Below are 7,752 nucleotides of genomic sequence, written 5' to 3'. Positions count from 1 at the left end.
GGGGGCGAGCGCAGGCAGGGCACAAGCTCGGTTGGCCCGTGGGCTGCGGCTGGGGCCACGGGGTTTCCTCCAATTAGATCCAGGGTGAGATGACGTCACTGTCACCATGGCGATGCTGCTACAACCCCCCCCTTCCCCTCCCTCGCCGGCCCCCCTCCCCCTCCCCCCCCCCGGCGGCCGGGGCGCGGCACGGTGCGGGCGCGCGCCGGGGCGGCGGCGGGGGCGCGAGGGGCCGAGGCGGGCGCGCCGGGTGAGGGAGGGAGGGAGGGAGAGAGGGCGCGGGGGAAGGGGCCGGAGCTCCCGGGTGGGAGGCGCCGGGCGGGGCGGGGCGGGGGCTCCGCGGGGTGAGGGGGGGGTGAGGCGGCCCCGGCCGGCCTTTCGCTTCCCGGAGGGGCAGCGCGCGCTGCGCTGCCTGCGGTGCGGCTGTGCCCTCGGTCGCCTGTCCCCTCAGGTACCGCCGGCCGGCGGGCGGGAGCTCCCGCAGCAGCGGGGCGGCGAGCCCGGCCCTACTCGGCTGCCCCCGCGGTGGCTGGGGCGGGGCGGGCCCGCTGCAGGGGCGGGAGGAGCGGGCACGGCCGGCGGGCTCTTCCGGAGCTGCCGCGCCGGGGCAAGGGCCGCTCCCGCCGCGGGGGGAGAGGGGCTCGGCGCGGCCCGCCGCCCCCCCGGCCCGGCCCGTGCCCGCGGGGCTTCGCGGGGACTGCGCTCCTGACGCGGCGTTGTCCCCGGTGGCAGGTTCTCGAAAGCTGTTTCCCAGCGCGGGTGGCTGTGCTGTGCCCCAGGGCCGGGGTGTTCCTGGAGAGCTCCGTTCTTGAGGCCCCGCGCAGGGGGAGGCGAGCATTTCACATAAGCAGCCATCAACAAATTTACTACGCCCCCCCCACTCCCCTTCCCCCTTGATTACACCTCAGTTTTCAAGAAGTCGGAGATGTGATGGGCACAGACTGGAATTTTAGGTCTATGGTCATGAAATACGAATAATAAAATGTTACCCATCTATGAATGGATAAACATGAGGCGCCTTTTGCCCAACATATGGCCAAAATGCTGACTGGCAGGTGTGGGATTTTATCTGCCCTCAGGCCTGATCTCAGAGGATGCGGTAGGGACGCAGTGGGTTTGTTCTGTTTGTCCCAGCATTCACCATCCAAAATCCAGGCATGGATCGAATGCATCTGGTCTGTCAGGGCTCGGGCTGGTTCGGGTTCACCAATGTCTTTGCGCCGTACCAAGTCTCGGTGTGGGGTGATGTGATTTCTTACCTCTGGTTCCAGCATCACCAAATATAGTCATGCTGAGCAACTTCGGCATCCAAGTGGGATGATGAATTCTCTGAATCAACCCCAGGATGTTACTGTCTCAATTCATAAAGCTCCTGGTCTGCGTTTGGACTAGGACTGGGATTACGTACGTGGAAATTGGATCTATGCTGTGGACAAGCCACTCTCTTTGTCATTTGAGTTTGGGAAGTGTTTATTCCGTTATAAAAGAGGACCTATTGATAACACCCTTTTCAAAGTTAATTAAACTCTTTCAGAAAACATTACGGAAATGTATTACTTTACCCCAGAAATGACTGTCTTGGCAACTTGCTACGGTTTTAGGTTGCCTTTTTATCCTTCCTTGTCAGCAGGACACTCTCATTTTCACCGAAGTCCCTAATGATTATCTTCATTTACACATGAAGACCAAAATGGACCAATTGTGCAACAAAATCTTTTCTGATTAACATCATGTCTCCATCAGAGATAAAACTAACCATTCCACGTATAAGGCACGGATGAGTGGGGTTTATTTGATGAAGGACACCTGACCTAATCAAGGCTACCTCCTTCACTGATTCCCTTAAAAAGTGGGGAAGGTATTAGAATTAGCCTCATACCATTTAGTTCATGTCTCTGTCCCACCTGCTGAGAGGTTGCATTAGGAGGTGCAGAGCCATCTTAAAAGTTGGGAAGTGCTGAGCTTAGCAAGTCTGTGTGCACAGAGCTGTGTGATGGATCCAGGCTTAACTGCATGCATGATACAGTCAGATACATGTGTGCAGAGCAGCTGTGTGGCCTTTGTGGTGGCTTCAGACCTACTGTGTGCTTCTCGCTTTTCAGGTTTGGGTCCTGTGGACTTATGTGCCTTAAGACTGCACTGTGATAGTGCTTTTAATCACATAACCGTAAGCTCGTTTCCCCAGAGGAACCCTATTGCTAAGTAAGAATGATGCTCTTCAGGGAGCTTTTATGAGAGGAGACTTGAAGAATTTGTTGTGTTTAGTTTAGCAAAGTGAAGGTTAAAAGAAGATTTGGTGTTGTCTCAAAAGGAAAGTAAACGATGTGGATGTAGAATTGTTATTTAAATGGAAGACACGTTTGTGTAAAATGGACATTAATTAATCTAGACTGTGAATTAGAAGATTTCAGACTTTCAGAGCAATGAGGCTGTGGACCAACTCCCATGTGTTGAGGGCAGGAAGCCCACTCACTTTGAAATTGGAGCCTGCTCAATTTATAAAAGTGCTCATGTGATGTAGTTGCCTGAGATAGCAGGAGGCTAAACTCCAGAAGTTTTCCAGTTTTATGTTTCTAGTTAATGTTTCTTTTATTGCTCATTACATGTATACTTTAATGTACAGTTTACTGCGTAGCATTACCCTTCATGGAATTAAAAAAAAAAGAAGTTAATTTCCTTTAGAGTATTTCAGGAATGCTGTCATCCTACTAACCATTAATGACTTTGCCCTTGTCACACCATTTATGAAATGGTTGGCATTATCTGGTCTTATGTCCAGGAAATGAAGAATTTCAACACTTCTGGATACCTATGTGGACAAATACAAGACTTTAATTTCCAGAGTGGTAAATACTGAACCTTCATTTCCAGGGTGGTACATGCTTTATGCTACTAGGCATGTACTGAAAGTCCGCTTCCCACTGATTTCAGATGCACCTACTCACATTCAGCATCTTAGCAGCTCACACCACAAATTACTCAATTGGAGTGTGGGAGAAAAATGAGGACTACATGTAAGCAAATTCCTTAGACTTACATGCGAACTTTACAAGAGAGTTAGAACCCAATTTTCTAAAGGCTCCGTTATTTGCCATACATATAAGATTTTTTAAATATTTTTTTTCCCCCAGCAGAATCAACCCCTTCCATCACATGCTTTTCATCTCTGTAGCAAATCAGGTAGAGATGGTATAGACAGCAACTTCCCTCCCTACACCCTGTACAATGGCGACATGGCAGGTGAAGGTAGCATCTCACAAAGCAAACATATAGAACAGTGAATTAAAGTAAACACACAAAGAATGCCGAAAAACAGACTTCTGTCATGGGTTTTACACAGGCTGCCCCTGAACAACAGCATGACTGAGTTCTTTGGATCCACAGCATACTCCTATACTATCCGAAATAGTCCTGTCGTGGGTAGCAGTAGAAAAACTTACTCATTTTGTGTCCTGCCTTGAGTGGGATGGAGATTCTTTACAACTAGTCTCATGCCTGTTTGCTTAATGGTGAGAGAATGTATTTCTTGTTTATAAAGGCCCAGTGTTCTGGTGGTGAAGGACTTTTCTCTTCTGCTCCTGTGCTGCTTCTTGTCCTCTTCTTTGCGTTATTATCTGCCCCCTAATTTACACTGCTATTCCATCTCCTCCCCTTCTGACTCCTGCCTTCTGCTCAGTTCCTGCCCATACACTCCCGATCTTGTTCTCCTTGCTGTCATTCTTTTGGTAGTTGTACCCTCTGCCCTTCTTTTCTTGTTCCAACTTCTAGTAAAGCTTGTGGGTGGAGAAGAGGACTTGCTTAGGAGGACTGGACATTTAGCAGTCTTATGTGAGAGCTGGAGTCTTAAGGAAATTCTGCTAGCAAATTTTAAGATGTCAGCTGAGCATACTAAAATTGAGTTTTCACATTAGATTTTCCATATTTGAGTAGGCTTCCTTGGAACCAGCAGAACACTTTACTTCCAACAGTCCAACTTCTTCATGAGTTTAAAGGTGCCACTCCAGTGGTTGTAAGTGTTGGAATTCTTCAGTAAAATGGTAATAAAGTTTGTTAACTTGGGCAAAACTGGAACTGGCTCTGATTTTCCCTGTGAGAAACAGCTAAACTGTTCTAGCTCAAATGTGAAAAACATTCTAAGCATGTTCATATAGACATCCATGTTTAAGCCTTTGCAGAAGAACTAAAACGATGGTCACAGCTTTTCGAGGTAAAGTACTTATTTATGTCTCATTTAGTTTGGGGACTTAGGAATGAAAGGAAAAGGAGAAGATATTTTGTTTTTTATGTTCATTTTGTAAAGGTGCTAGAGGCTGGCATGAGTGTTTTTCTGCTTATATTAAAAATAAAAAGTCACCCATTTAAGAGGCTAAAGCAGCATCAGAGTCCAGGAAGTAGCAAATAAATGTGAGCTAGTGGGATCAAGGTCTTTAAGCATTATCTAGCCTGATTCTGTATTGTATCTGCACTGTGCTGTGAGGAGGGCCACAGGACTTCCTAATTTTTTGAAAATACTTGCATGGCTTGTTCATTGCTGGGATAAGCTAATGGCTTCAGGGAGGACAAGCCTCTGAAGGAGTTGTTGAGTGTGTAGCTAATCGTGAGTGCTCTTGTATGTGAGCCGTTTTCTTCTGCTGGGACAAGAGGCATCAAGGAACGCTTGGGTTAGGAAGGTGACTGTCAGTGTGGAAGGGTGGCACCGAACCTCAGTTTTGCTGCTGAGTGCCATTCGTCTGGTTTAACTTGCTGCAGGATAAGGGCATCTCCATGCTGAGGGTAGTTTGGGCTTTGCTGGTAAAGGATGATATTGATGAATATTGATATCTGCTGCAGGGTAAATGCTGCTGTAGTCTGATATGCTGGAGTAGTTGCTGATCATGTTGGTAGTAACGTCTCAGCTTTTGTCTGACACTTTTTCTTCCCTCTTACTGTTATGGTAGTTGATGTTAAGTTCCAGTCCTCTTTCTGGGAGTGTGATATATCGCACCTTATCAAATGTAACAGGGTTTCTCTGCATCCTTTCCTTCCATGGAATGTGGTGCTGAAAAGTGGAAGAGGCCCTGGGGAGCAGAGTCAGACCTATGTTACCTGGGTGAGCTGCCTCCCCACCTCAGACACCTTTCCTTTCGTCTTGATGGCCGGCGAGGGAGGGAGGATACTGGCTAAACAGAACCATTCCCTTCTTCATGCTGTTGGCATAAAAAATACAAGTTTGTCCGTTCTGGTCCCAAGTAGGTCCAGTGAACCTCTTCTGAAGCAGCTCCAAAGCCCTGGGCTTCACTGTGCTGCAGCTGCCACGAGACACCTGTGGAGGAGTGGAACAGGGGATTCCTCTCCAGGAATAGCCCCAGGCCCCAAACCGAACAGGACTAGTTTGCAGATCTCCCTTGAGCCTCTCTCTTGTTTTCCCTGGCTCTGTCCCAGCAAGTGTGACTTGCAAGTGGGAGGACAGAGGAGCCAGCTGGAGCTCAATGGTGTCCCTGAAAGTTGAGATGTGTCTTTTTTTTACAGAAATGCACCAAACAGTCTTTTAACAGCTTTTGTTTAGTTAAATGCAACTTGCTCCGGCAAAACATAATAAAGAGCCCCTTTTGCATGAATAAACAGAAGTGGTGAAAGTCACCGAGATTGTCAAGTAAATTTTATCCCCCTATCAGGAGGCAACAGTAGGGCCCCTAGAATTAAGATAAATGCAGCTAATTTTCTTTTAATGGTGATTTGATTATTCTTTTATTACAAGTAACTGGTTCCCTTTTCTAATTGTATGACTTGCTTTTATCTAAGAAAAATTACCCAATTTATGGTAGTGGACCATTAAAATCAGTCATCCATGAACAGTTTATTGTGGTGCTATGAGATTGCTGGTTTCAGAAAATATCTATATTGCAATAGATATGTATAGATTTTTGGCTTTTCTGCTGTTTTGCCAGTGGTCATGACAAATGAGAAAGCAGGTAGTGGGAATGGATGCACAAGGCAAAAATGAAATGCAGAGGGCAGAGAGCATAAACCCTGCACACATTTAGCATGTCTTTAAGGGAGCAAGACGTATTGGAGGGGAAGGGGGCACTAGGGAACAAGCATAAAGGTCCACTGGTGCTTGGAAAGGCTTCATCAGTTGTTTAGTAAATTCAGGGAGAGCTCTGTCTGTTATGCCTTTGATCTCTGCACTTTCTGCTTTTTTTTTATCTCTGTCTTCTCCTTCCTCTGCAGCTGCCATACGAGCAAGTTATCCAAACAGGAGAAGGTACGTCAGTCAAATAGATTGCACAATGGGGGCTGAAAAGGGGGTGTTGGAGGTATAGGTAGGAGCGTGGGGAGGTTGTAAGAAAGCATCAGGTTCTGCAGGCAGGTCACTGCAGGCCACTTTTGTTAGGTTGGTTATCTAAACTGGTGTAGCTGTGATGGGCCAGGGATGTCAACAGGCAAAACTGGTGCAGAGAGGCAGTATCTTGTACTAGATCAATTAACAGTTGGAAAAATAGACAAGCATTTGATCTGAAAGCACCTAATGTATATAATCTAAACATACTTTTTTGTTCTAGGCCATATAATATTAAGGCTGATGGATATTTGAAGGTCAAGTGTTCGTCTGTACAGGGAAACTGATTGTTAAAGGAATCATGAACAATTATACCTGTACCCTGGAGGTAAGCTGGGGTAATTTCTCACATGGAAACTCTGTTCTAGAAAGCGAGCCATTTTTATTCTGAAATACAGTGCCTGATAAGGGACCAATAATAAGGAAGAGTAATAATAATAATAAGGAATAATAAGGAATGAAAGGGAGAGGACAGAAAAGACAGAGGTGGAAAGAAGGTAGTCAAGCAGTTAACCAGAGATAGCTGTGGGAAGATGTGATATAGCTATCCTTTCTCATGGGAACTTTATAGGCTAAAATAAACCTTGTAGTAAGCCTCAGAAGTCTGTTTAAAAGGTAAGATATTTTTTAAACCTCAGTTTTGAAGAGTTCTTGCTCTTCCATCAGCTCAGTGTGGCAGAAGGATTGAATTTTTCCTTGCAATTTATAATGACAAGGTTCTTGGTTATGAGTTTAATTAGGACTCTGTACTGTCTTCCTTGTACAAAGATCAGAAATCTGAGGAATATGAAAAGTGCGTGTTAAATCTCTAGCTAGTTATAATTATGTACCTGGCACACCATTAATAGTGATTTATAGATAGAATGAAATAATCCTTCAGTGGAAGAAGGGAATGGCATGTGCATATATATACACATATACATACTTTAGACTGAAATGCTCTTTTACGGGACAAGAACAGGACACTATACATGGATCTTTAGTAACCGGATTAATTTTGGCAGTTAACATACTGCATCTTTGCTTTACTGAAATATTTTATCACTGCTGTACTTATCTGCCATCATTATAAGGAAGCTGCTTAACGGTGGCCTGTGCTAATGCAAATTGTATCAATTACTTCCATTAATGTTGTAGGAAGCCTCAGATACACAGCATGAGCATCCATGTAGTTACAAGCAAGGGAAAAAAGCTTCAGACCAGTGAAAGAGGTATCTAGGCAATGGGTTGCCTCCTACATTAGTGGGATGAGCTTACCAACGGCAAGTTTTGCCTTCTGGAGAAACTGAAATGAGAGAGGCATCCCTCCTCTCTGTACATGTTCTGCTGCTAATGAGATGGTAGAGCTTTCTGATGAGGTCAAGAGCTACACTTACAACATATAGTCCCCAAAAGAACAAGATAAAACACTGTTTGCTGTGGTGGGAGGTAGT

At 45.9% G+C, this 7,752-nt stretch overlaps 1 long non-coding RNA gene across 2 annotated transcripts in view; it reads left to right on the top strand.

Moving 5' to 3' along the window:
• LOC119149751 overlaps positions 1 to 7,752 on the top strand; it is a 48,048-nt gene that overhangs the window by 405 nt on the left and 39,891 nt on the right. Inside the window, exons 2-4 of one of the 2 annotated variants that reach the window (XR_005104852.1) lie at positions 361 to 451; positions 6,211 to 6,244; positions 6,543 to 6,647. This is a non-coding gene — a long non-coding RNA (uncharacterized LOC119149751). Of the gene's footprint in view, positions 1 to 22; positions 85 to 360; positions 452 to 6,210; positions 6,245 to 6,542; positions 6,648 to 7,752 lie in introns of those variants that run through there. The other variant, XR_005104853.1, reaches the window with a different exon arrangement.

This window comes from Falco rusticolus, chromosome 6 (genome assembly GCF_015220075.1).
Source record: "Falco rusticolus isolate bFalRus1 chromosome 6, bFalRus1.pri, whole genome shotgun sequence".
In the NCBI taxonomy this organism is placed as follows: Eukaryota; Metazoa; Chordata; class Aves; order Falconiformes; family Falconidae; genus Falco; species Falco rusticolus.
This window is presented reverse-complemented; position numbering and strand designations above follow the sequence as displayed.